This window comes from Mustela nigripes, chromosome 2 (genome assembly GCF_022355385.1).
Source record: "Mustela nigripes isolate SB6536 chromosome 2, MUSNIG.SB6536, whole genome shotgun sequence".
Lineage (NCBI taxonomy): Eukaryota > Metazoa > Chordata > Mammalia > Carnivora > Mustelidae > Mustela > Mustela nigripes.
In genome coordinates, this window is record NC_081558.1 from 143824646 (window position 1) to 143851339 (window position 26694).

A 26694-nucleotide genomic window follows, 5' to 3' on the forward strand; every position below is an offset into this window, starting at 1 on the left:
TGTTTGCCATTATTATAAGCAGTGGACCAAACATATGGCAGCAAGGAGATTGCTATTTTACAGGAGGAGGAGACTAAAAGTACTGATGACTGATTATAAGCAGTGCTCCCAAGTGCCTGCCTACTCAACCTACAACCAGCCAGGAGGGAGAAACACGCATATAAGAGAAGCTACTAATGGCAGTGAATTGCATATGTAAAGTATATGAAAGCAGAAAGCAGAGAAACGTTGAGAATCTCTGCACTATGCTGTACCTTTATTACCCCTGCAAGGGCAGAAACTGTAACCTAACTTTGTAAATGTTTCATTGCTTCTTTCCGATTGTGGCCAACATGTAACCAGTTAATTACTCAACATGTTCAATGACTAAAGTCACACAGGATGATCAGCCTATGAAAATGTGGTGGGAAACACATTTTTAAATAAAAATATTAAAGATGTTTAAGAAAATCTTTAAATAAAAGCCAATAAGGTATGTCATGGATAAAGCCAAATGAGGCTATATATGTAAAAGCATTTCCCATAACACAGAGCACTAAATAGATGTGATTTTCAGTTAGAAAACAATTGATTCTGAATAATTGGGAGGAATAACCATCCAGTAAAACACAAAGCAGACACTGTCACATACCAACTACACATTTCTTTTTCTTCAGAACTTAAGACACTCTGAATATATAACCTGGCCTATGAGATTTCAGAGATTCTATGGTTAACATGAGACTAGCCTTACTTAGTCCCGGTCTATGATAATTTGTACTTGAAAAGTCAAGATTTTGCATTATTTTCTTCCAACATCTTAGGCACTTATTAGGGCAGGTGGTATCAGGGGGGGAGGTTAAGTGTCAAGGTTATGTGTCAAGGTCATACATCTAATCATGAATAAAACCAAGTCTTTGGGTTCAAGATCTTGTATTCTTTCCACCACACTATTTTGCTGATCTAAAAATTAACTGCTAAGTTCCACATTGCTATGGGATTCAGAAGAACTAGTTACATACTCCTACCCCTCTAATTACTATAGGTATGATATGAATTGCATAAATTAATCTGTGCTAGAAAAAAACTTGGGAACCACCTATAGGAAAGAAAATGACTTGTAAGTCCAGTGGAATTTTGGGGCTTTCTATAATTCCTAAAATGGATTGATTCATACAGGGAGAAGAAGTAATACAATGTACATTATTCACTGATTTCTACTGCATTTCCACACCTCTCTTTTTCTTAAAAGTAGTCTGACACCCAGCGCAGAGCCCAAAATGGGGCTCGTATTCAAAGCTCTGAGTTCAAAACCTGAGCTGTGATCAAGAGTGAGACATCTAACTCACTAAGCCATCCAGGCGCCCCTCTAGTGGATTTCCCTTTAGACATAAAATCCAGTAAGAATACATCGTTCCTTTCTTTCTTTACTCTTTTAGAGAAGTTTTCAAATATAAACAAAGTAACAGACCACCTCATATACCATCACCGAGTTTCAATATATTCTTGTTAGATCCATCTTCTGCTTAAGTATTTTAAAGCAAAATATTGAGAGGTATAATATTTTACCAACGATACGTTTATATATCTCTAAAAGACAAGGACATTAAAAGAACATAATCACAATACTATTATCATATCTTAACAAAATGAACAGTCTCTTTTTATCTTTCTTTGGGGGGAATAATGGATTTTTTTTTCAATTTAAACTATTTTTTCAGGGTTCCAAGATCCATTGTTTATGCATCATCCAATACCCAAGGCACACTGTTTCCTCAGTTATCTCAAAACAGTCTTTTTACAGATAATTTTTCAAACCAAAATCTAAGCAGGGTCCAAACATTGCATTTAGCTGGTAACTTGTCTCTTTTCCCTTTGTGTACCTTATTTGTTAAACAAGCTGGATAATTTTCCTATAAATTTGTCTGCATTCTGAATTTGGGTGATTGCACAGATTGTTTCTTAAGATGGTTATAGTGGTACATCAATCATTCTATGTTCAGACCAGAAATTCTCCTGGTTCAGTGGCACCTTTATGCAAATTGGGGAAAAAAGCAATACTACCTCAAGGCACATCATCGCTATCTGCCAAAAAATAATTTTGTTACCACAAATAATAAAAATCTGATAACAAAGAATGAACAATAACCTCCTAAAGCTGGGCAGTGTACAATCTGTACAATTTTATATTGCAGCCTGGATTTAGAACTTTAGGTAAGGTAATTTCCCACAAGTAAGAAAAAGTGGGTGGGATTTCTTTTTGATAAACTGTTTTATCACTTCAGTTTATAACTTGAAAGGCATTAAAAAAAAATCTGTTTTCATCATTATCCTTTCATAGTGGAGAACCTGACAGCCCTTCATAGTCTCAGACTGTGTAGCCCCAAGCATCCGGACCAGGGTGGGGAAAAAAGAAATTAAGATTTTTGGCAAAAGAAATAAAAAAAAAAAATGGTTTCCAATTCTGTGTTCATACAGGAACAATTGTGATATTATCCCTTTCATAATTACAGCAAAAAAAGTAAGGCTTTTTCACAGACAATGAGTATCAAAATGTAAACACATTTGCCACTTCTAAGAGGAAATCCATTTACTCATTGGTTCTAAATTGTTCTTAATTTGGTTTACAGTGGAATCACAGGTATGCTAAGAACAATGTTTTACACTGTGTAGCCATTTGTGCAAATAACTACTTCATGTCAATGGCTGAAACAGACCCATTAGCAAAGGCTGGCACTCTGACAGCTGCTATAAGTTTCGTATTTTTAGGGCTAGTTTAACTGAGTGTAAATGGCTTGTGATTTAATGATAATTTGGGGCAAATATTTGGGTTCCTACTAAGTAAGTGCCTTGCTATGTATGAATGTGAAAATATTACAACCTATGCACAGAAAATATCTTCAAGATGCAGGCTAATAATTTAAAAATGAGAGGCCTAATTTTATGTATTAGGAAGTCACAAAAAAGTCAAAATGTTTTCTAAACTATCTCTCTTCAGTATCTAAATTTTATAAGAAACTGAAATATGACCATTCTTTCTTGATTTATATTCATTACTGCATCCCTAACCATATGCCTAGAGCATAGTAGGTGCCTAGTATATATTAAATGCATGAATAGATATTTAAATATGGAGTTAACTATATAAGGGGAGTTAAAAAGTATAAATCAGTAATGTTAACAAATAATTTTGTTGCTACTAAAATACAAAAAACAGACCTCATGTAATATTGGTGGATCTGATCAGGCCCTAAAACTTTCTAAGGATACTGGACTTATCTGGAAATGTGTAAAATAACAGCAATTCTCATATAACTCATAGGATGGTAAATTGGTATTTGCCTTGGAGTTTGGCACTATGTGTTAAATTTGATGACATATCTATGACTTAGCAGTTTCACTTCTGAGAAAATCTGATCCAGAGAAACAGACACATATAACCAAGGTGTGAGGTAGAAGTAGAAGAAATCAACAGAGCAGGAGGAAGGGCTTTCCAGCTTGTAAGAAGCTTGGAAATTGTCACTCTAGTGCTCACCACAAGAAAAAACTGAACAGACTGAAAATCAACAACTCTTCTTAGATCTGTACATTTGAGGTTACAGAGAAAAAACTGCCCCTAAAACTAGACAGTCAGAATGGCAGATACAGAGAATCACAACTTATTAGAGGAGAAGACTAGGAGGGAAACAACCTGTGGGAACACATATTAATACAGGAGAACATAAAATATAATTGATGAGGCTCAGTGTGGGCAAGTTTGAGAGAAAACTCTAGGGGGGGTTTTTCTGGTCCAGCATGGAATGACCTTAGAAGTTATCACTCTGTTCTCATAAGTAAAAAGCTGAGCAAACAAAAACAATCCTTAGATCTGCCAGAGAAGTGAACTCACTGGGCAAACTGCTGCCCCCAAAATGGGAGATATAGACAGGTAGATAGATCACAACTTTTCACAGCAGAAACCCCCTGAGCACTAGCACTTGGGCAGGAAAACCTGAAATATAACTGATGAATTGGCAGAGGCTCAGTGTGTATAAGTCTGAGAGTTTAAAAATCCAGGGGAACTTGAACATTTTGTTAGTTTTACCTTGTGGCGCTCTACCGTGTTCTCAGAGGGGACACAGAGAATAATCCCTTGGACTTCTGACAGGTGAGGGGAAAAGTAGCAATTCTGAAATCTGCCAGAGCATACTGTTCTTCACAAGCCTACCCTGAAGAAAAACTATCAAACCAGACTGGAACCTACTGGGATCTTTATCACAATCTGACATGGCCAAAGGCAAAGACCCAACTCCAACCTCTACAGCCATCAGGTCCCAACAAAGTCTGGGGAAAAAAGAGAAAAGCATTTGTGAAGTTCACAGCCCAAAGCCACAGACTCACTAAAAGACAGACATAATCACAGGACTACAGAATACTTCCCATTTCCCACGCCCCCTCCCGCCCCAACACACACCTTATGACCACACCACCAACAACCTTCTTTCTGGACTTCTTTCAATCTGAACATCATGTTTGGCTTTGAACAAAAAATTTCAAGGACACTAAAAGGCTAAAAACAGTCTGAAGAGACAGAGCAAGCATCAGAACCAAACTCAGACATGACAGGGATGTTGGAACTATCAGACCATGAATTTAAGACAACTGTGATAATAATAATAAAACAGATGACATGAAAGAACAGATGGATAATGTAAGCAGAAATATGGAAATTCTAAGGAAGAGCTAAAAAGAAATGCTAGTGATCAAAAAACACTAACAGAAGAATGACCTTGATAGGCTGGTTAGTAGACTGGACAAAGCTGAGGATGGAATCTTTGAGCTTGTTGCATCCATAGAAACCTCCAAAATAGAAAAGCAAAGGAAAAAGTAAAAACAAAACGACCAAAACACAAGAACAAAATACCCAAGAACTGGAGGATGACTTAATAACAGATCCATAATGGGAATTATGAGAGAAAGTGAGAAAAGAACAGAAGCAGTATTTGAAGCAATGACTGAGAATTTCACCCATGTTAATCTAAGACAACAAACCAAAAGTCCAGGAATATCAGAGAACACCAAGCAGGACAAAGTCTAAAAACAAAACAAAAACCACCTAGGCATATGATATGATATGAAAACTGCAAAAAATCAAAGATACAAAAAAAAAAAAAAAAAAGATTTTGAAAGAAACTGGGGCAGCAGGGCAGGGAGGGCAGGGGGAAGAAATGTACAGAAACAAAGATAAGAATTATACCTAACTCTCCTCAGAAACCATGAGAACAAAGAGAGAGTGGAGTGACTGTTTAAAGCCTTGAAGGAAAAAAAACCCACCAACCTAGAACTCTATACCCTACAAAATTATCTTTCAAAAGCAAAGGAAAGTAGTGATGTCAGCAAAATGACAGAACAGGAAGCCCTAGATCTGCATGCAGCCATGGAGACACAGACCTAACACTAACAGACCAAATGTCTCTGTGAGGAATCTAAAAAAACAGTTCAAAGGTTTCTGTACCCCAGACATGGGTGAAGCCAACAGCATCAAAAGTCCAGTAAGAAAATTCATGACACTATCCACTTCCTCAGGGCAGAGTCCCTTTTTCCTAACATCTATTTGGGAAGAAACCCCTAACTCTTCTCTTCTACCTGAGAAGGGAAAGGTGTAGAATGTATGTCCAGTGTCAGAATTTTGGAAGGGGCTGCTCAAGGGAACAGTTTGTCTTCATGTGTCCAAGTACTGACAGGAATGGGAAGCCAGGTCAGGGATCTCTGGAAAAAAATAACCACGCACTAGAGTCTGCAGTACTATAGGCACACACTAGGTAGAGCTCCAGTATCACAATTTATTCTACCATGAGCAGCTGCAGTATTGTACACATAAAAAGGGGGAGCACCTTGAGTAGAAACTGACAAAACTCTTAAAATAGGTGATCACACAAATAAGCCCAGAAGGATGCATACCCAGAGGGGCTTGAGAAATTTCCATTATCTATAGGTGGGGAGAAAGTCCTGTGTTAGAAACCAGACTGTAAAATCTAGGAGAGTTGGTTGATTCTTCAAATGCCAAAATCCTCAAAACAGATAATAAGATACACAAAGAAGCAGGGAAACATAACACATTAAAAAGAACAAATTAAATCTCCAGGAACCAAACCTAAAAAGAGACATAAGTGGCAAAGAATTAAAAAGTATTGTCAGAAGGACCTTCAATGAATTAAAAAGAGGAAAGAAAGACAAAATCAGGAAAAGGATGCATGAAAAAAATATCAACAAAGAGAAACTATGAAGAACCAAACAGAAATCCTGTAACTAAAGAATACAATAAATAAATTGAAAATCTCATAGAGGGTTTCCATAGGAGACTTGACCAAGCAGAAGAATCAGTGAACTTGAAGACAGGCGTTTGGAAATTACCAAGGTGGATGGGCAAAAATAAAAAAGGAATGAAGAGAAATGAAGACAGCTTAAGGAGCATTTGGGACATATCAAGCAGAACAAATTGTACATTACTGGTATCCCATGAGAAGGAAGGGAAAGGGACAGGGGACCTATTTGAAGAACTGGCCCAAAACTTCCCAAATCTGGTAATAGAAATGACCTTGCAAATTCAAGAATCTCAATTCCAACAAGGATAAGTCTGGAGAGACCTACACCAAAACACATCATAATCAAACTGTCAAAAGTCACAGATAAAGAATTTTGAAAGTAGAAAGAAAAATGTGACTTGTTACATACAAAGTAATAACTTTTAGATAATCAGATTTCTTAGAAGAAACCTTGCAGGCTAGAAGGGACTGAGATAATATATTTGAAGTACTGAATGAAAACAACTGCCAACCATATACCCAGCAAAAAAGATTTTCTTCCAAAAGCAGTGGAGAAATTAAGACTTTGCCAGATTAAAACAAAATAAAACTCATCACCACTAGACCTGCCTTACAAGAAATGCTGTAGAGTCCTACAAGATGAAGCAAAATAACAATAAAAAGCAACACAAAACCACATGAAAATAAAAAATTCCCTTGTAAAAGCAAATATACAGACAAATATATAATCCTAAAATAGTGAAATTTCAGTGAATAAGTCACATAAAAATCTGATGAAGAATTTTTTAAAAGTGTAAGAAGTAATTATAAAATCAATGTTAATGGATAATATGCAATATAAAAGCAACCCGTATAATCAACAAAATGGGAGAAGACAGATTTGGAGTGGTTTTTATACATGATTGAAGTTATCAGTTTAGAACAGATTACATAACTAAGGTGTTTTGTTGATTGCAAAGATAATCACAAAGGAAATATTGATAAAGTAGACACAAAGGGAAATGAGAAATTAAAACATGTCACTACACCTACAGAAGGCCAACAAAATACAAATAAAGACACCAAGAGAGGGAAAGAGACACACAAAAAAGCTACAAGGCAGGAAACAAACCAAATGGCAATAGTACGTCCTTCTCCATCAGTAATTACTTTAAATGTAACTGCACTCACTGTACCAATTAAAGACAGATTGGCTGAATTTTTTTTTTTAAACCAAGATCAACTATATGCTGTCCAAAAAGACAATCATTAAATCTAAGGACATATATATAGGGTAGAAGTGTGAGATGAAAAAGATAATTCTATGCCAATGAGAGTCTATAAAGATAGCAGAGGTGGCCACAATTGTATCTGACAAAATGGAATTTAAGATAAAAACTGTCACAAGAGACAAGGACACTATAATAGTAGAGGGTCAATTCACTAGTAAGACACAGCAATTATAAATATATATGGAACCTAACATTAGAGAACCAAATATATGAAGCAAACATGACTAAAGGGAGAAAGAGACAGCAATACAATAGTAGTAAGAAACAATACCTCACTTTCAGATATGGATAGAACCACCACACAGTTCAATAAGGAAAAAGAGGATGTGAACAACCCTACAGACCAATTATACAAAAACAGACATAGTACAGAATATTCCACAATCAGTAACAGTGGAATATACATTTTCCTGAAGAGTACCCAGAACATTCTCCAAGACAGACCACATGTTAGGCCACAAAATAAATATTAACAAATTTAAAAAGATTGAAATCATACAGACTACCTTTTCCAAAACAAGGGAATGAAACTAGCAATTAATTGAAGGAAATCAGGAAATTCCATAAATATGTGGAAACTCAGCAGTATACTCTTAAATAACTAGTGGGTCAAAAAAGAAATTACTAAGAAAATTAGAAAATATTTAGAGATAAATGAAAATGAAGACACAGCATACCAAAACTTATGGGGTGCAGCAAAAGCAGTACAAAGGAAAATTTATAGCAGTAAGACCTTACATTTAAAGAAGGAAGATCTGAAATAACAAACTAACCTAGCATCTCAAGGAACCAGAAAAGAGTAAACTAAACTCAAGGTTAGCAGAAGGATGGAAATACTAAAGATTAGAGCAGAAATAATGAAACAATAAAAAAGGGAAAAATCAGTGAAAAGAATCATTTACTGAAAACAGCAACAAAATGGACAAATCATTAGCTAGAAAGAGATTTACAGCTAAAATTATAAATGAAATAGGAGATATTACAACTGATGTCACAAAAATAAAAAGGATTTAAAGAGAATTCTCTAAATAAATATAGGCCAACAAAGTGGGTAACCAAGAAAATAAGGATAAACTCCTAGAATTGTACAACCTATCAAGACTAAATCATGAAGAAATTTTTAAAAATCTTAACAGAAATTGAAGCAGTATTCAGAAACCTCCCAACAAAGAACAGCCCAAAATTAGATGCCTTATCTATTAAATTCTACCAGACATTTAAAGACCACCAATCCTCAGTCTTCCAAAGAATCTAAGAAGAGGAAATACCTCCAAACTCATTCTGAGATCAACATTACCCTGAAACCAAAACCAAAGACAAAAGAACATCACAAATCAAGTTCCTTGATGAATACTGACTCAGAAATTCCAAACAAAATAATCTCAAACCAAATTCAATACATTAAAAGGATCATACACTATGACCAAGTGAAATTAATACAGGAATGCAAAGATGGTTTGACATATGAAAAATCAATGTAATATACCATATTAACAAAATGAAGGAGAGAAGACATGATCATCTCAATGCAGATACAGCATCTGACAAAAATCAGTATACTTCCATGACTTAAAAAAAGAATAAATAGGGGCACCTGGGTGGCTCAGTGGGTTAAAGCCTCTGCCTTCCGCTCAGGTCATGATCCCTAGGTCCTGGGATTGAGCCCCACATCGGGCTCTCTGCTCACCAGGGAGCCTGCTTCCACCTCTCTCTCTCTGCCTGCCTCTCTGTCTACTTGTGTTCTCTGTCTGTCAAATAAATAAATAAATAAAATCTTAAAAAAAAAAAAAAGAAGAAATAGGGGTGCCTGGGCAGAGTGGATTAAGCATCTGCCTTCATGATCCCAGGGTCCTGGGATTGAGCCCTGCATCAGGCTCTCTGCTCAGTGGGGAGCCTGCTCCCCCCGCCCCCGCCTGCCTCTCTGTCTACTTGTGATCTCTGTCAAATAAATAAAATCTTAAAAAAAAAAGAACAAATAAACTACCTCAACCTAATAAATTAAACCATATATTAAAGGCTTACAGCTAACATCACAAGCAGTGAGGAAAGACTAAAAACTTTTCCTCTTAAGATCAAGAAGATGTCAAGGATGTCCACTCCTTCCAAGGCTATTCAACAAAGAACTGAAGTTCTAATCAAAGGAATTGGACAAGAAAAACAAAGGGAAGGAATACAAACTTGAAAGGAAGAGGAAACTTGAAGAGGAAAAATTAACTGAATTTGCAAATGACTTGATCTTACATGTGGAAAGCCATAAGGATTTCCAAGAAAAACTGTTAAAATACATAAACTCAGCAAAGTTATAGGATACAAAATAACCAAAAATGAGTTGTATTTCTAGACATTAACAGTGATCAATCTGAAAAGGAAACTAAGAAAATCCCATTTATTAAATAGTTAGGAATAAGCTTAACCAAGAAGTTTAAAGACTTATACACTGAAAACTACAAAACACCACTAAAAGAAATTTTTAAAAGTTACAAATAAATGGAAAGCTATCTTGTGCTCACAGACTGAAAGACTTAGTGTCGTTAAGATATCCACACCATCCCAAGTAATATAGATTCAACACAATGTCCATCAAAATCCCAATGGCATTTTTTTACAGCTATAGGGCAAAAAAAAAAAAAAAAGTCCTGAAACTTTGGAATCATATGGAATCTCATGGAACACCAAATGGCTAAAACAATCTTGAAAAAGAAGAAATGGAGGCCTCAGATTCTTCGATTTCAAAACTAAGTACAAAGCCACAGTTATTAAGTAATTAAGACAGTGTATATGGACATAAAGATGGATATATAAGGCAAAAGAAAAAAACAGAGTGCCTAGAAATAAACCCTTGCACATGTGGCCAAATGATTTTTGGGTAGGGTGCCAAGACATCAATGCGGAAAGGTCAGTCTCTTTGATAAATGGTGATGAGGAAACTAAATTTCTACACGCAAAAGAATGAAGTCAGACCTATACATAAAAATGAACTCAAAATGGATTAAATACCTAAAAATAAGATCTAAACTCTTAATAAAAAATATAGGGAAAAAACTTTAGGACACTGGATTTGGCAGTGGTTTCTTGAGTATGACCCCAAAAGCACAGGCAACAAAAGAATAGACAAAAAAAAATTTTTTTTTAATTACAACAGATTTTAAAATTTCCACCTGTCAAAGGAAACAATCAAAAAGTGAAAAGGCAACATACAGAATGGAAGAAAATAACTGCAAATCATATATCTGAAAAGTTATTATCCAAAAAATATATATGGAACTTCTAAAACTCAGCAGTGGCAACAAAAATAACCCAATTAAAAACTGAGTAAAGAATCTGAATAGACATTTCCCTAAAGAAGATACAAAAATGGCTAATTGCATAAAAAGCTATTCAGTATCACTAATCAAAACCATGAGAGAGCCCCTTCAACACCAACCAGGAAAGGTAGTATCAAAAGAACAGAAACCAAATGTTAGAAGAATGTAGAAAAGTTGGAAGTGTTATGCATGGTTGGTGGAAATGTAAAATGGCACAGTCATTATTGAAAACAGTACCTAAATTTTTTCTAAAAAAAAAAAAAAAATTAAGAATAGAATTATTACACCATCTGACAATTCCAACTCTTAGTATGCCCAAAAGAATTCAGAGCTCAAAAAGATATCTGCATACCCATGTACCTAGTAGCATTACTCACAATTGCAAAGAGGTAAAAGCAACCCAAATGTCCATCAACAGTTGCAAGAATAAAGAAAAGATGGTATATACATACAATGGAATATTATGCAGCCTTTATAATAAAGAAGGAAATTCTGGCACATGCTATAACATAGATAAATCTAGAGGACACATTAAACAAAATAAGTCAGTCACAGAAGGACAAATATATGATTTTACTCATATGCAGAACCTAAAGTATTAAAAAAATATAAACAGAAGGTAGAAGAGTGGTTACCAAAAACTGGGAGGACAGGAGAAGGGAAATAACTACTTAATGAGTGTAGTTTCTGTGTTATAAGATTAAAATGTTTTAGACATCTATAATACAATAATGTATTTAACATTGCTGAAAACAGGCTTAAAAATGGTTATGACAGTAAATTTAATATGATGGTTTTTTAACCATGATAAAAAAAGATTTAAGCAAACACATGAAAGTGGAGGTAAAAACACTTTCTCAGAAAAACAGAAGTTGAAGGAATTTGTTGCCAGTAGATCTGTCTTGCAAGAAATGTTAAAATAAGTTCTACAGAGAGAAGAAAAAGGATGTAAGTCAGAAATTCAAATATGTATAGAGGAAGAGTACTAGAGAAGGAATAAATTAAGGTAAAATACTTTCATTTAAAATATTTTATTTCTCTGAGAGAAAGAGAGAGAGAATAAGCAGTGAGAAGGGGCAGAGGGAGAGGGAGAAACAGACTCCCCGGTGAGCAGGGAGCAGCAGCTCTGGATCCTAGGATCCTGAGATTATGACCGGGGCTGAAGACAGATGTTTAACTGACTGAGCCACCCAAGCTTTCCATTTTTATCATTCTTAATTGATCTAACAGATAACCGTTTGTTCAAAATAACAGTAGAAACAATTATGCAGTTTATATGCATATCTAAATGTTTATATATGCTTATGTATACATGAATGATAGCAATGATACAAGGGATGGAGAGGCAAATAAATTAGGAATATTTTGTTATAATGAGTGTACTGCTTCACTACTGTGAAGCAGTACATTGTAACTTAAAAGTTAGTTGTAAATGTACAGTGCAAACTGGGAAACCACTAGACAAAAATAAAGAAGTGTAATTAATATACTAACATAGGAGAGAAAATGCTCAATTGAAACCACAAAAGGCAGAAAAAGAATGAAAGACAAAAATAGGAAAAAAGAAAGAAGGCAAAAATAAAAAATACAGTAGCAAAATGGTAGATACTAATCCAACTGCATCAATAATCACTTCAAATGTCAGTGGTCTAAATACATCAACTAAAAGATTTTCAGACTGGTTCAAAACAAGGGAGAGCCAATTATGTGTGATCTACAGGAAACCCATTTTATTTTTTTATTTTTTTTTTTTTAAGATTTTATTTATTTATTTGACAGAGAGAGATCACAAGTAGGCAGAGAGGCAGGCAGAGAGAGAGAGAGAAGGAAGCAGACTCCCTGCTGAGCAGAGAGCCCGATGCGGGACTCGATCCCAGGACCCTGAGATCATGACCTGAGCCGAAGGCAGCGGCTTAACCCACTGAGCCACCCAGGCGCCCAGGAAACCCATTTTAAATATAAAGACATTGATTAAAATGTCGGGGTCATACCCCCAAGATGGCGCCGGAGCAGTAGGGACAGCCTAAAAAATAACTGCCCTGGCCACACATGACTTCGTGCTCGTCACATGACCACCCTGTGCCGCCACTGCCTGAGAGCCCCAGATACCTCCACATGAACAGCCCTGTGATTGGCTGTATACTCCCTGTTCACGTGAACAGCCCTGTGATTGGCTGTATACTCCCTGTTCACGTGAACAGCCCTGTGATTGGCTGTTATGCCCTATATAAGGCAAGGGAACTTCCCCGGGAGGGGAGGAGGACCAAGGAGAGGGGAGGAGAAAGATCGACCAGGGAATAAAGAAGAGCTTGTGCATCGACCTGTGTGTGTGTTGCGTCATCTCTGCGGGCAGGGAGAGCGTGACATTAAAAGATAAAGATGGCAGGCGCCTGGGTGGCTCAGTGGGTTAAGCCGCTGCCTTTGGCTCGGGTCATGATTCCAGCATCCTGAAATCGAGTCCCACATCGGGCTTCTTGCTCAGCAGGAGCCTGCTTCTCCGTCTGCCTCTGCCTGCCACTCTGTCTGCCTGTGCTCACTCTGACAGATAAATAAATAAAATCTTTTAAAAAAAAGATTTATTAATGTTTGTGTCCATCCAAAATTCTTACGTTGAAGCCTCATCCCCAGCATAATGATACTTGGCACTTCAGGATGTGATTAAGTCATAAGGGTGGAGGTTTCACAAATGGTGACTTTATAAGAGACCCCAGAGAGCTCCTTTGCTCCTTCTGTCATATGACGACACAGTGAGAAGACAACTGTCTACAAACTAGACATCAAATCTGCAGGCACACAGATCCAGGCTCCATAACTGTGTAAAATAAGTATTTGTTGTTTAAGCCACTCACTTTATAGTATTTTTGTCATAGTAGCTTGAAAAGACTAAAACACATGCTACTAACACCAATAAAAAGCAGAGTAGCTAAAATTCCGAGCAATTTCAGAGCATGGAAAGTTATCAGAGATAAAAAGGGGCATTATATAATGATAATAGGCTCAATACTCCAAGAAGACATAACAATTCTTAATGTGTATATGTGTAAAAACAGAGCACAAAATACCTAACACAAAAAATGATGTAACTGCAAGGAAAACAAATAAATCATAATTATAGTTGAAGACTTCAACACCCCTCTATTAAAAAGGGATGAATCCAATAAGGAGAAAATCAGTAAGGATATAGTTGAACTCTAAAGCCATCAAATCATCCGGATATAACTGACATGTAGACTACATGATCCAACTAGAAGCAGAATATATAGTCTTTCCAAGCTCACATGGGACATTCACCAAGATAGACCACACTCCAAGCCCTTAAACACACCTGAAGAAATTTAAAAGAAATCACGTGATGTCTGCTCTCAAACACAATTTAATAAAACAAGAAATCAGTATCAGAAAGTGGGCTAGAAAATCCCCAAATACCTGGAGATTAAACACACTTCTAAATAACGCATGCATTAAAGGAGAAACCTCAAGAGAAATTTTTAAATATTTCTAACTCAATGAAGATCATAAATATAACAAAAAAATTGTGGTATGCAGTGAGGACAATGCTTAGAGGGAAAGTTATAGCCCTGGATATATATCTATATCTCTCTATATATCTATATAGAGATCTATATATAGATATCTATACACACATATACATATCTATATCTCTATATAGATATCTATATAGATATACACACACATCTATAGAGATCTCTATAGAGATCTCTGTAGAGATCTGTATAGAGATCTATATATAAAGATCGATATCGATATATCTCGATCGAGATATCGATATATCTATATTGATATATCTATCTATATCTATAGATCTCGAGATCTATAGATATAGATATAGATTGAGATATTGAGATATCCAGATATCGATATCTATAGATATCGATATATTGATATATCTAGATATATCTATCGATATAGATATCAATAAGATATCGATATCAATATCGATAAGAAATCAATTCCATTTGCAATAGATCTAAAAGAATAAAATACCTAGGAAAATGTTTAACAAATGAAGTGAAAGACTTGTACACTGAGAAATATAAATATATCTAGATATATCTATCGATAGATATATCTAGATATATTGATAGATATCTATAGATAGATATATCTATATAGATCTCTATAGAGATCTCTATAGAGATCTATATAGATGTGTGTGTGTGTGTGTGTGTCTGTGTGTGTGTGTGTGTGTAAGAAAAGAAGATCTAGAATCAATAATTTAAGCTTTCACATTAGGAAACTAGAAACAAAGAGGAAACAAAACAAAAACAACTAGAAAACAAAGAGGAAATTAAATGCAACGAAAGTACAAGAAAGAGAATAAAAATCCTATTTTATTTTATTGTAGAAATCAACGAAATTGCAAATAGGAAATCAGCAGAGAAAATCAATGAAACAAAAAGCTGGTTCTTTGAAAAGATCAGTAAGTCTCTAGCCAAGCTTAGAAAAAAATGAGAAAAAGCACAAATTACTAATATCAGAAATGAAAAAGGGTCATCCATGTATATTAAAAGGCTAATGAATAATGTGAACAACTCTACCCCCACAAATTTGATGGCAATAAAATGGACCAATTCTTTGAAAGAATCTAACAAAACTCAAACAAGAAGAAACAGTCTCAGTAGACTTATAACTGTTTAAAAAAATGAATCAATAACTAATAACATACCAAAACAGAAAGCATCAGACCCAGATAGTTGCATGGGTGAATTCTACCAAACATTTAAAGAGGAGATATCAAGTCTTTATAATTTCTTCCAGAAAACAGAATCAGAGGGAATACTTCCTAATTTACTCTATGAAATTAGCATCGCCCTAATACAAAAACCAAAGACATTACAAGAAAGTAAAACTATTCTCTCTCATGAACACAGGTGATATTTTCTCAACAAAATATTATTAAATTGAATCCAACAGTGCTTGAAAAAATTATATAGACCATGACCAAAGTGGGATTCCCAACTAGATCATAGATTCAATGCAATCTCCAACCCCAGCTTTTTTTTTTCTTTCTTGGATATGACAAACTTATTCAAAAGTTTATATGGAAGGGCAAAAGGCCAGAACAGCCAACATAATAATGAAGAAGAAGAAAGCTGAAGGACTAATACTACACTACTTCAAGACTTACATGGCTACAATAATCAATATAGTATGGAATTGGTGGAAGAATAAATATAAACAGGACAGACTAGATGACTAGAAGCAGATCAAATATAGTCAAATATAGTCAACCACTCTTTGATAACAACAGTGCAAAGGAGAAAGGACAGTCCTTTTAACAAATGGTGCCAGGACAACTGGACATGCCAAAAAAATGAATCTAGAAAAAAGAGAACCTATCAATATGATAAAGAGCATTTTTGAAAATCACACAACTAGTATCATACTCAGTGGTGAATGACCAAAAGTTTTCCTTCTTAGATGAGGAACAGAAAAGGATGCACATTTTCACCACTGCTATTCAACATTATCATAGAGCATTACTACTAGAGCAGTTAGACGAGAAAGCAAAGGAACCCACATTGGAAAAGAAAAAGTAAAACTACATCTATTTACAGAAGACATGACCCTATATATAGAAAATCCCAAAGAATCCATAAGAAAGCTAATAGAGTGGGTGCCTGCATGGCTCACTTGGTTAAGCGATTGCCTTTGGCTCAGGTCAGGATCCCTGAGTCCTGGGATCAAGCCCCGCATCGGGCTCCTCGCTCCACAGGGAGTCTTCCTCTGTCCTTCTCCCTTCTTGTGCTCTCACTTGCTTTCTCAAATAAATAAATAAAATCTTAAAAGCAAGCAAGCAAGCAAGCAAGCTAATAGGGTCAATAAATTCAGCAGTTGAAGGTTACAAGATTATATAAAAATCAGTTGGGTTCCTATATACTGGCAATGAAAAATCGAAAAAGGAAATTAAGAAATCAATTCCATTTGCAATAGATCTAAAAGAATAAAATACCTAGGAAAATGTTTAACAAATGAAGTGAAAGACTTGTACACTGAGAAATATAAGACACTAATGAAGGAAATTAAAGATGACCTAAATAAACAGACTATCCATGTTCATTAATTGAAAGGCCTTATATTAAGATGGTAATAATACTCTAAGCAATCTATGAATTCAATATAATCCCTATCAAAATTCCAACAACCTATTTTGAAGATATGGAAAATGTGATCTCAAATTCAAATGTAATTGCAAGGGATCCTAAATATCTGAAACAGTCTGGAAAAAGAAAAAAAGTTGTAGGACTCATTTCCCAGTTCAAAATATACTGCAAATCTAAAGTAATCAAAACAATGTAGTAATGGCATAAGGACAGACATACAGACCAATAGAAGAGACTGGTGAAACATCATTCAATAACAAAAGACTCTCTTCAACAAATGGGGCTGAGACTATTGCATTTCCATGCACAATATATATAAAAATCTTGGAGCCCTACCTCACACTATATATAAAAATTAACTCAAAAATACAGAAATCAGAACACTGTACTGCTGCTTGGAATGTAAAATAGTGTAGCGGCTGTAGAAGACAATATGGGCAGTTACACACAGAATTTCCAAATGACCCAGCAATACAACACTTCGGTATGTATTCAAAAGAACTGAATTTAGGAACTCAAACATATGCTTTTACAACAAATTTTCACTGCAGCATTATTCACAATAGTCAAAAGGTAGAAGCAACCCACATGTCTACTAACAGATGACTAGATAAACAGAATGTGGTAGAAACACACGATGGACTATTACTCAGCCATAAAAAGCAATGACTTTCTGGGGATCCCATGGAGAAGATGGCAGAGTAGAAGGACCTAAGTCACCTCATTCCATGGTGACAACTAGATAACACCTACATTTGTGTAAATGACCAAGAAAATGACCTAAAGATTGGCAGAACAGACTTTCCATAACTCAGTGTAGAGACAACACTGAAAAGGGAAGGAAGGGTGGAGATGATGTCAGGAGCTAAATGGGACTGTCCAGGGCAGCGAGGAACACCATATGTACAGAAAGGGGAGAGAACCAGACCTTCATAAAAAGCACTCCAGGCACAGGAAACCTGCATGAAAACCAGAAGGTCATAATTTTGTGAGTTCTTAAAATCAGCTTAACAACAGGAACTTTAAAAATCAGCAGTCTCCACCCTAGGAAAGCTGAGGGAGGGTGATAAGAAATGGAGTCCGCACCCTTAAAGAGACAGCACAAGAAACAGCCCCACAGAGATATAGCATAGAAGCATTAGTTTGGGGGAAAAAAAAATGCGTGGGGTATACAGGAGGAGGATTTGGTTAACAATTTTAGAATGCATACTGGATGGGAAACTTCTCCAGGAACAAAGGAGCCGGAAGGCCCTCATTTCTTTCCATCACCCCTGAGCCTAGACACATGGACACCTGTGGGAATCAGTGTAGCACCAATATTTCCCTCCTAACTTGCTAACAGTGTGCCCTACCCTTGCATTCTCCTATAGACCTGCCTTCTCCAATATGCCCTAGGCTGGAGGCCATCCAAAGTAGTGCCACAAAGCAGGGCCAACAGGAACCAGCACCACTCCAAAGTGACTCCTGCCCCCAGGGAGAGGGAAAGATAACCACACACACTATTCCAACTCTACCCCAGCAGTGGGCTGAGGGCAGATATCTGGTCTGACTGCAGGCCCCACCCACTAACAAAAGCTTCTCGGGGGACAACACACGGACAATGCCCTGAAGTTACATGCTACTGCACCTCTGGAGAATGCCTGGTCTCAGTTCAAGCCAAAGGTGGCCTCAGACTGGCCCACTAACAACACAGGGACCAGACCCTCCCCAGAATGGGCAGAGAGCCATTGCAGATAATGGGACTAAAGGCAGAAGCAGCTCAGCCACAACAGTGGGGCACACATAACATACATTGCAAACACCCCTGAAGCACCCAGTTCTGGTGAACAGGAGACACTGCACTGCAGGGCGCTACAGAACCACTTCTTCAGAAGGCCACTACTTCCAAGAGCAGGAGACACACAGAAACAGATGCAGAGATAGAAAAAATGAGGAGACAGGGGACTATGTCCCCAGTGAAAGAAAAGGACAAAAATCAAAGCAAACAAAACAGAGATATGTAATATGCCTAATAGAGAATTTAAAGTAAAGGTCATAAAAATACTCATGCGACTTGAGACAAGAGTAGAGGACCTCAGTGAGACTCTCAACAAAGAGAGAATATAAAAAATAACCAATCAGAGACGAAGAACTCAATAACTGAAAATACACAAGAGGGAATAAACAGTAGACTACAGGAAGCAGAAAAATGGATCAGTGACCTGGAAGATAGAATAATGGAAAGCAATCAAGATGAAGAGAGAAAAAATAATAAAAACTGAAAATAGATTTAAGGAATTCAGTGACTCCATCAATTTGCATTATAGGGATCACAGAAGAAGAGAAAGAAAAGGAAGAAGATAACTTACTTGAGGAAATACTAGCTGAGGGTGCCTGAGTGGCTCAATCAGTTAAGTGTCTACCTTCAGCTCAGGTCATGATCCCAGGATTCTGGGATCGGGTTCCCCATCAGGCTCCCTGCTCATGCTTCTCCCTCTCTGCCTGTCACTCCCCCTGCTTGTGCACACTCTGTCAAATAAATAAATAAAATCTTTAAAGAAAAACAGGAAGGAAGGAGGGAGGGAGAGAAGAAGGAAGGAAGGAAGGAATACTAGCTGAAAGTTGCCCCAATTCCAGGGAGGGAAACAGAAATCCAGACCCGAGAAGCAAAGTGAGCCCCCAACAAAATCAACCTAAGGAGGTCCACACCAAGACACACAGTAATTAAAATGGTAAAAAGTAGGGATAAAGAGAGTTTTAAAAGCAGCAAGTGAGAACAGTTATAAACAAGGGAAATCCAATAAGGCTACCAACAGATTTTTCACCAGAAACTTTGCAGGCCAGAACAGAGTGGCATGATATATTCAAAGAGCTGAAAGAAGGGAAACAAAACAAAACAAAACAAAACTCCAGCCAAGAATACTCTATCCAGCATGGCTATCTTTCAGAAGAGAAGGAGAGAAATGGTTTCCTAGATAAACAGAAGCTAAAGGAAGTCATCACCATTAAACCAGTGCTATGAGAAATGTTAAAGGAACCCTTTGAGTGGAAAGATCATAAGTAGGAGTGTGTCTACAAAAATCAGTCAAGAGATTCAGAAAATAAAAGGATGTAAATTTTGATACCATATACCTAAAAAAAGTATAGGAGTACAGAAGAGGAAGGAGTAAAGAATGGGTTGAAACTTAAGCAGTCAGAAACTTAATATAGATTGCTATATGCAAAAGATATTATATACAAACCTAATGATAACCACAAATCATAAATCAGTAAGTGGTATGCAAAAAATAAAGAAACCCAAATATATCACTAAACTAGCCATCTGTGAGAGAAGAGAACAAAAAAGAGAAGAATTATAAAAACAACCATAAAACAAGTAACAAAATGGCAGTAAGTACCTACCTATCAATAATTACTTTGACTATAAATGGACTAAACACACCAATCCAAAAGTGACAGAATGGATAAAAAGCAAAACCCATCTATATGCTGCCTACAAAAGACTCACTTCAGACCTAAAGATGCATGTAGATGGAAAGAAATAGGATGGAAAAGTATTTACCATGCAAATGGAAGTGAAAAAAAAGCCAAGGTAACAATATTTGGAGCCTTTAAAATTAGACTTAATTAGACTTAGTCTATTTAAAAATAGACTTTAAAACAAAGACTGTAACAAGGGACAAAGGACACTATATCATTATAAAGGGAACAATCCAACAAGAATATTCAACAATTGTAAATAGTTATGCATCCAGCATGGGACCACCCAAATACACAAAGCAGCTAATAAAAACATAAAGGGAACTAATTGATAGTAAAACAATAACAGGTGACTTTAACACCCCACTTACATGAATGGATAAATCATCCAAACATTTTAAACCAGGAGTTGGTTCTGATAAACCTTTAGACAGACTCATCAAAGAGAGAGAGGACTCAAAAACAGAAATGATAGAGGAGAAATAACAACCGAAACCACAGAAATACAAAGGGTCATAAGAGAATATTATGAAAAAGTATATGCCAACAAATTGGATAACCTAGAACAGATGAATTCCTAGAAACATAAAGTCTTCCAAAATGAGGAAGAAAAAGAAAATGTGAACAAAGCGATTAACAGGAATGGAATGGAATTAGTAATCAAAAACTCCCAACAAGCCAAAGTCCAGAACCAGATGGCTTCACAGGTGAATTCTAAAAAACATTTTATTTCATTTTAAGATTTATTTGAAGAGGAGAGAAAGAGTCTCAAAGAGATTCTGCAATGAATGCAAAGCTAGACATGGGACTCAATCTCATGACCCTGAGATCACAACCTGAGCAAAAACGAAGAATCGGCCACTTAATTGACTGTACCACTCAAGTCCCCTATGAAACTTTTTGAAGAACAGTTAATACCCAATTCTTATCAAACTATTCCAAAAAATAAAAAAGGAAGAAAAGCTTCCAAATTTTTCATTTTGTGAGGTCAGAATTATCCTGATACCAAAACCAGTTAAAGACACCACAAAAAAAGAGAACTATAGGCCAGTATCTCTGATGAACACAGATATTAAAATCTGCAACAAAAATATTAGCAAACCAACTTGTGATTTCTGTCAAATAAATAAAATCTTTAAAAAAAAAAATATTAGCAAACCAAATCCAACATATATTAAAATAAAATCATTCTCCATGATCAAGTGGGATTTATTCCCAGGATGCAAAGGTGGCTCAATATTCACAAATCAGCCAACTTGTTATATCATATCAATAAAAGAATTGGGTGCCTGGGTGGCTCAGTGGGTTAAGCCTCTGCTGTCGGCTCAGGTCATGATCTCAGGGTCCTGGGATCGAGTCCCGAATCAGGCTCTCTGCTCGGCAGGAAGCCTGCTTCCTCCTCTCTCTCTCTCTCTGCCTGCCTCTCTTCCTACTTGTGATCTCTGTCAAATAAATAAATAAAATCTTTAAAAAACTAAAAAATAAAAGGATAAAAAATATATGATGATTTCAATATTTCATGCAGAAAACTGTATCATGGATTAAAAACTATATGATGACTTCAATTTTTCACGCAGAAAAGTCATGACAAAATACAACATCCATTCATGATAAAAAAAAAAAAAAATCCTCAACAAAGTAGGTTCAGGGTTCAGAGGGAACATACACCAACAAATTAAAGGCCAAATATGAAAAACCCACAACTAACATCATATATAACAGGGAAAAGGGGTGTCCACAAGGATGTCCATTCTCACTACTTTTATTCAACATTTTACTAGAAGTCCTAACCACAGCTAGGATAACAAAGAGAAATAAAAGACATCCAAATTGGTAAGAAAGAAGTAAAACTTTAACTATTTGCAGATGACATGATACTATTACACAGAGAACCCTAAGACTCCACCAAAAATCTACTAGAATAAATGAATTCAGTAAGGTTGCAAGATAGAAAATCAATATACAGGGGCGCCTGGGTGGCTCAGTGGGTTGGGCCTCTGCCTTCGGCTCAGGTCATGATCCCGGGGTCCTGGGATCAAGCCCTGCATTGGGCTCTCTGCTCAGCGGGGGGCCCGCTTCCCTCTCTCTGTGCCTGCCTCTCTACTTGTGATCTCTGTTTGTCAAATAAATAAATAAAAATCTTTAAAAAAAAATCAATATACAGAAATCCATTGCATTTCTATATACTAATAATGAAGCTGTAGAAAGAGAAATTAAGAAAATAATCCCATTTACAACTGCACCCAAAATAAAATACCTAGGAACAATCTTAACCCAGAAGGAGAAAGACCTTACTCTGAAAACTATAAAATATTGATTTTAAAAGATTGAAGATGACACAAAGAAATGGCAAGATATTCCATGCTCATGAATTGGAACAACAAATATTGTTATAATGTCCATACCATCCAATCTATTATTTAATGTAATCCCTATCAAAATACCAACAGCACTTTTCACAAAACTAGAACAAACAATCCTAAAATTTGTATGCAACCACAAAAACACCCCAAAAGCCAAAGGAATCTTGAAAAAGAATAACAAACCTGGAGGTACAATAATCCTGAATTTCAAGATATAGCACAAAGCTGTGGGTACTACAAAGCTGTAGTAATCAAAACAGTACGGTACTGGCACAAAAACAGACACATAGATCAACAGAATGGAATGGAAATAAACCCAGAAATAAAACGATGATTATATGGTCAATTAACCTTTTGCAAAGGAAACAAAAACATCCAATGAGAAAAAGACAGTCTCTTCAACAAATGGTGTTGGGAAAACTGGGACAGCCTCATGCAAAAGAATGGAATTGGATCACTTTCTTACATCATACACAAAAATAAACTCAAAATGAATTAAGGACCTAAATGTAAGACCTGAAACCATAAAAATCCTAGAAGAGAATACAGGGAGTAATTTCTCTGACATTGGCTATAGAAATGTTTTCCTAGATACGTCTCCTGAGGCAAAGGAAACAGAAGCAAAAATAATCTATTGGGGTATAATAAAATCAAAAAGCTTCTGCACAGCGAAGGAATCAACAAAGCTAAAAGGCAATCTACTAAATGGAAGAAGATATTTGCAAATGGCATATCCAATAAAGGGTTAATATCCAAAGTATATAAAGAACTTATAAAAACTCAATGTCCACTATTAAAAAAAAAACCAAATCCAAAAAACCCCCTCAATGTCCCAAAACCAAATAATCCAATTAAAAATGGGCAGAATACATGAACAGACATTCCTCCAAAAAAGATATACAGATCACCAACAGATAAATGAAAAATCCTCAACATCACTTATCATCAGAGAAATGCAAGTCAAAAGTAATGAGATATCACTTTACACCTGTCAGAATGGTTAAACTCAACAACACAAGAAGCAACAGGTGTTTGAGAGGATGTAGAGCAACAGGAACCCTGTTGCACTAATAGTGGGAATGCAAACTGGTGCAGCCACTCTGGAAAACAGTATGGAGTTTCCTCAAAAAGTTAAAAATAGAGCTACCCTAAATCCAGCACTCAGACTAATGGATATTAATCCAAAGAAGACAAAAACACTAATTCAAAGGGATACATGCACCCCAATGTTTTTAGCAACATTATTAACACCAACCAAGATATGGAAGCTGTCCAACTGTCCAACTGTCCATTAATAAATGGATTAAGAAAATGTGATATAGATATACAATGAAATACTATTCAGCCATAGAAAAGAACGAAATCTTGCCTTTTGCAACAACACAGATGGAGCTAGAGAGCATAATGCTAAGCGAAAGAAGTCAGAGAAAGACCAATACTGTATGATTTCACTCACAGATGGAATTTACAAAACAAACGAGCAAAGGTGGGGAAAAGAGAGAAAGGCAAACCAAGAAACAGACTCCTAACTATAGAGAACAAACAGAGGGTTAACCAGAGGGGAGTTTGGTGGGGAGATGGGTGAAATAGGTGATGGGAATTCAGAAGGGCACTTGTCATGATGAACAATGGGCGATTGAAAACTTTAAAAAAATGTAATTCAAAAATGGGAAAAAATTCAATCATATTATTTTGGAATGAATATACAGGTGGTAAAACCCAATAGAAAGACAATGAAATAATTATCATAAGCCTGAATGACTAATTCCAGTGAGGAAAGTATTGTGATCCAGAAGGGTAAATAAACAGTAGTTTCTGGTGCACCAATCATGTTCTGTTTCTTGAACTAGATGGTTCCAGAAATATGTATCTTAGATGTTTTTTGTATACATGTTATACTTCACATTAAAAAAAAAAACAGGATAATAAGGATAAAACACCAGTCCACACAGATGAATACAGCTAGAGAAAAACATAAATATGTTGACTGGTTCATAACCATAAACCCGACAGAGAGGTTTGGGCTGTCAGGTTATCATATTATATTTCCCTGGTCCATCTGCACAATTATACTCCTAGAAATATTTTATACCTTTCTGTTCTGAAACCTCCAGCATCTCCCCTCCCATCCTCATCTTCAGTTAATTATTGTTTCCCACTTCCCTGAGAAAAATGGAAGTAAAGGAAATTTCCACAGACCTACCACCATAAATACCCATGTCCCAGAATTTTACACCCACATATTCTAACTTCCATCAGGGCTCAGCTCTCCATGCTACCATCCTAAGGCTAGTCCACCTATTTGTATACCAGATCCCATTCCTTCTTGCCTTCTCAAAGACAGGATGACAGCTACTCTCCCATCTGTCACTCATGTCATCAATTTCCTTCAGTAAACGTGCTGTTATTTCTTAACCCAACATCTCTACCAACTGCTACCACATTTCTTCCACTTTTAGTTAAATTTCTGTTTAAAGTTGTCTGCAGTTACTGGCTCTGATCCTTCTCCTTCCATTCTCTCCTAAACCCACCACAGTCTCGGGTTTTTTCCTGTCAAAACTGCTCATCAAGATAATAACTTCTAATGGCCAACTGTTGGCTTCATCTTCCTTATTTATCAGGAGCTTGTCACACAGGTTATATCACTTTTCGCTCTTCCACAGATTTGCATCACTTTGGTTTTTGGTAAAGCGCACTCTTCTGATTTTCCCCTTATATAACTGGCTATTCCTGCTCCGTCTCCACTGCTAGCTGATTCCTCTTCTTCCTTAATGTTAGAATGTCCCAAATATGTCTTTGGTATTTTTCCATACACCTATACTCATTCTCTTGGTACCATCATTCAAGACTCATGATTTAAATACATGTTTATGCAACACCTCCAGTTCAGATCTGTCTCTTAAACTCTAGACTCATTTATAATGTCTATAAGACATCTGAGATTCCATAGGTCCAAAACTTACTTGCCCAATTTTCCCCCCAAAACCACTCCACCCTTATTAACCATCCTTATCTCTATTTTAAGGCAATGCCATTGCTAAAACCAAAAACTCTGGTGTCATCCCTGTTTTCTCTCCCCCAACTAGTCCATTAATAAATACAGTGTATTCCATCTTCCAAACATATGAATTTAAGATTTTCTTTTAATTTAAATTTAATTTAAATTTTAGGAATTTAAGATTTTCTTCACCTCCTCCACTGCTACCACTCAGTCTAACCCACATTCATACCTCACTTGGATTATTGCAATGGCCTCTTATCTGGTCTCTCTATGTATACATACCCTTGACCCTCTACACCCTACTCTTAGCAGCATAAAGACCCTTTTTTTGTTTTGCTTTGCTTTGTTTTGTTTAAAGATTTTATTTATTTATTTGACAGACAGAGATCACAAGTAGGCAGAGAGGTGGGCACAGAGAGAGAGAGGAGGAAGCAGACTCCCCGCTGAGCAGAGAGCCAGATGCGGAGCTCGATCCCAGGACCCTGAGACCATGACCTTAGCCGAAAGCAGAGGCTTAACCCACTGAATCACCCAGGCGCCCCCGAAAGACCCTTTTAACATTTAATTACATATTACCTTCTCCCCCCACTCAAAATCCTATAATGGCTACTCATCTTACTCAGATAAAAAACCAACTATGTATGCTAAGATAATACCACCTTTCTAAACTTTTTTTCTGGGTTTAGGAAGCATAAAAATAAACACAAAATGGAGTTTAAAAAAGTGATTCCTAAAACCAGTTCTTAAACCACTTCTGGCCTGTGAATAACTTTTATGTACTCCACAGTGAATGAGGACAGTGCAGTACATTTTTATAAATGTGTCTGTTTATTCCTTTTAACATGTGGCTTTTCCTATTTTTTTTGTTAATGTTATATTTTTAATC

The 26694-nt window shown here is 36.3% G+C and overlaps 1 protein-coding gene across 7 annotated transcripts in view; it reads right to left on the reverse strand.

The window, feature by feature from the left end:
* RNF13 (ring finger protein 13) overlaps positions 1-26694 on the reverse strand; it is a 204884-nt gene that overhangs the window by 14059 nt on the left and 164131 nt on the right. The gene's annotated exons all lie outside the window — the stretch shown is intronic.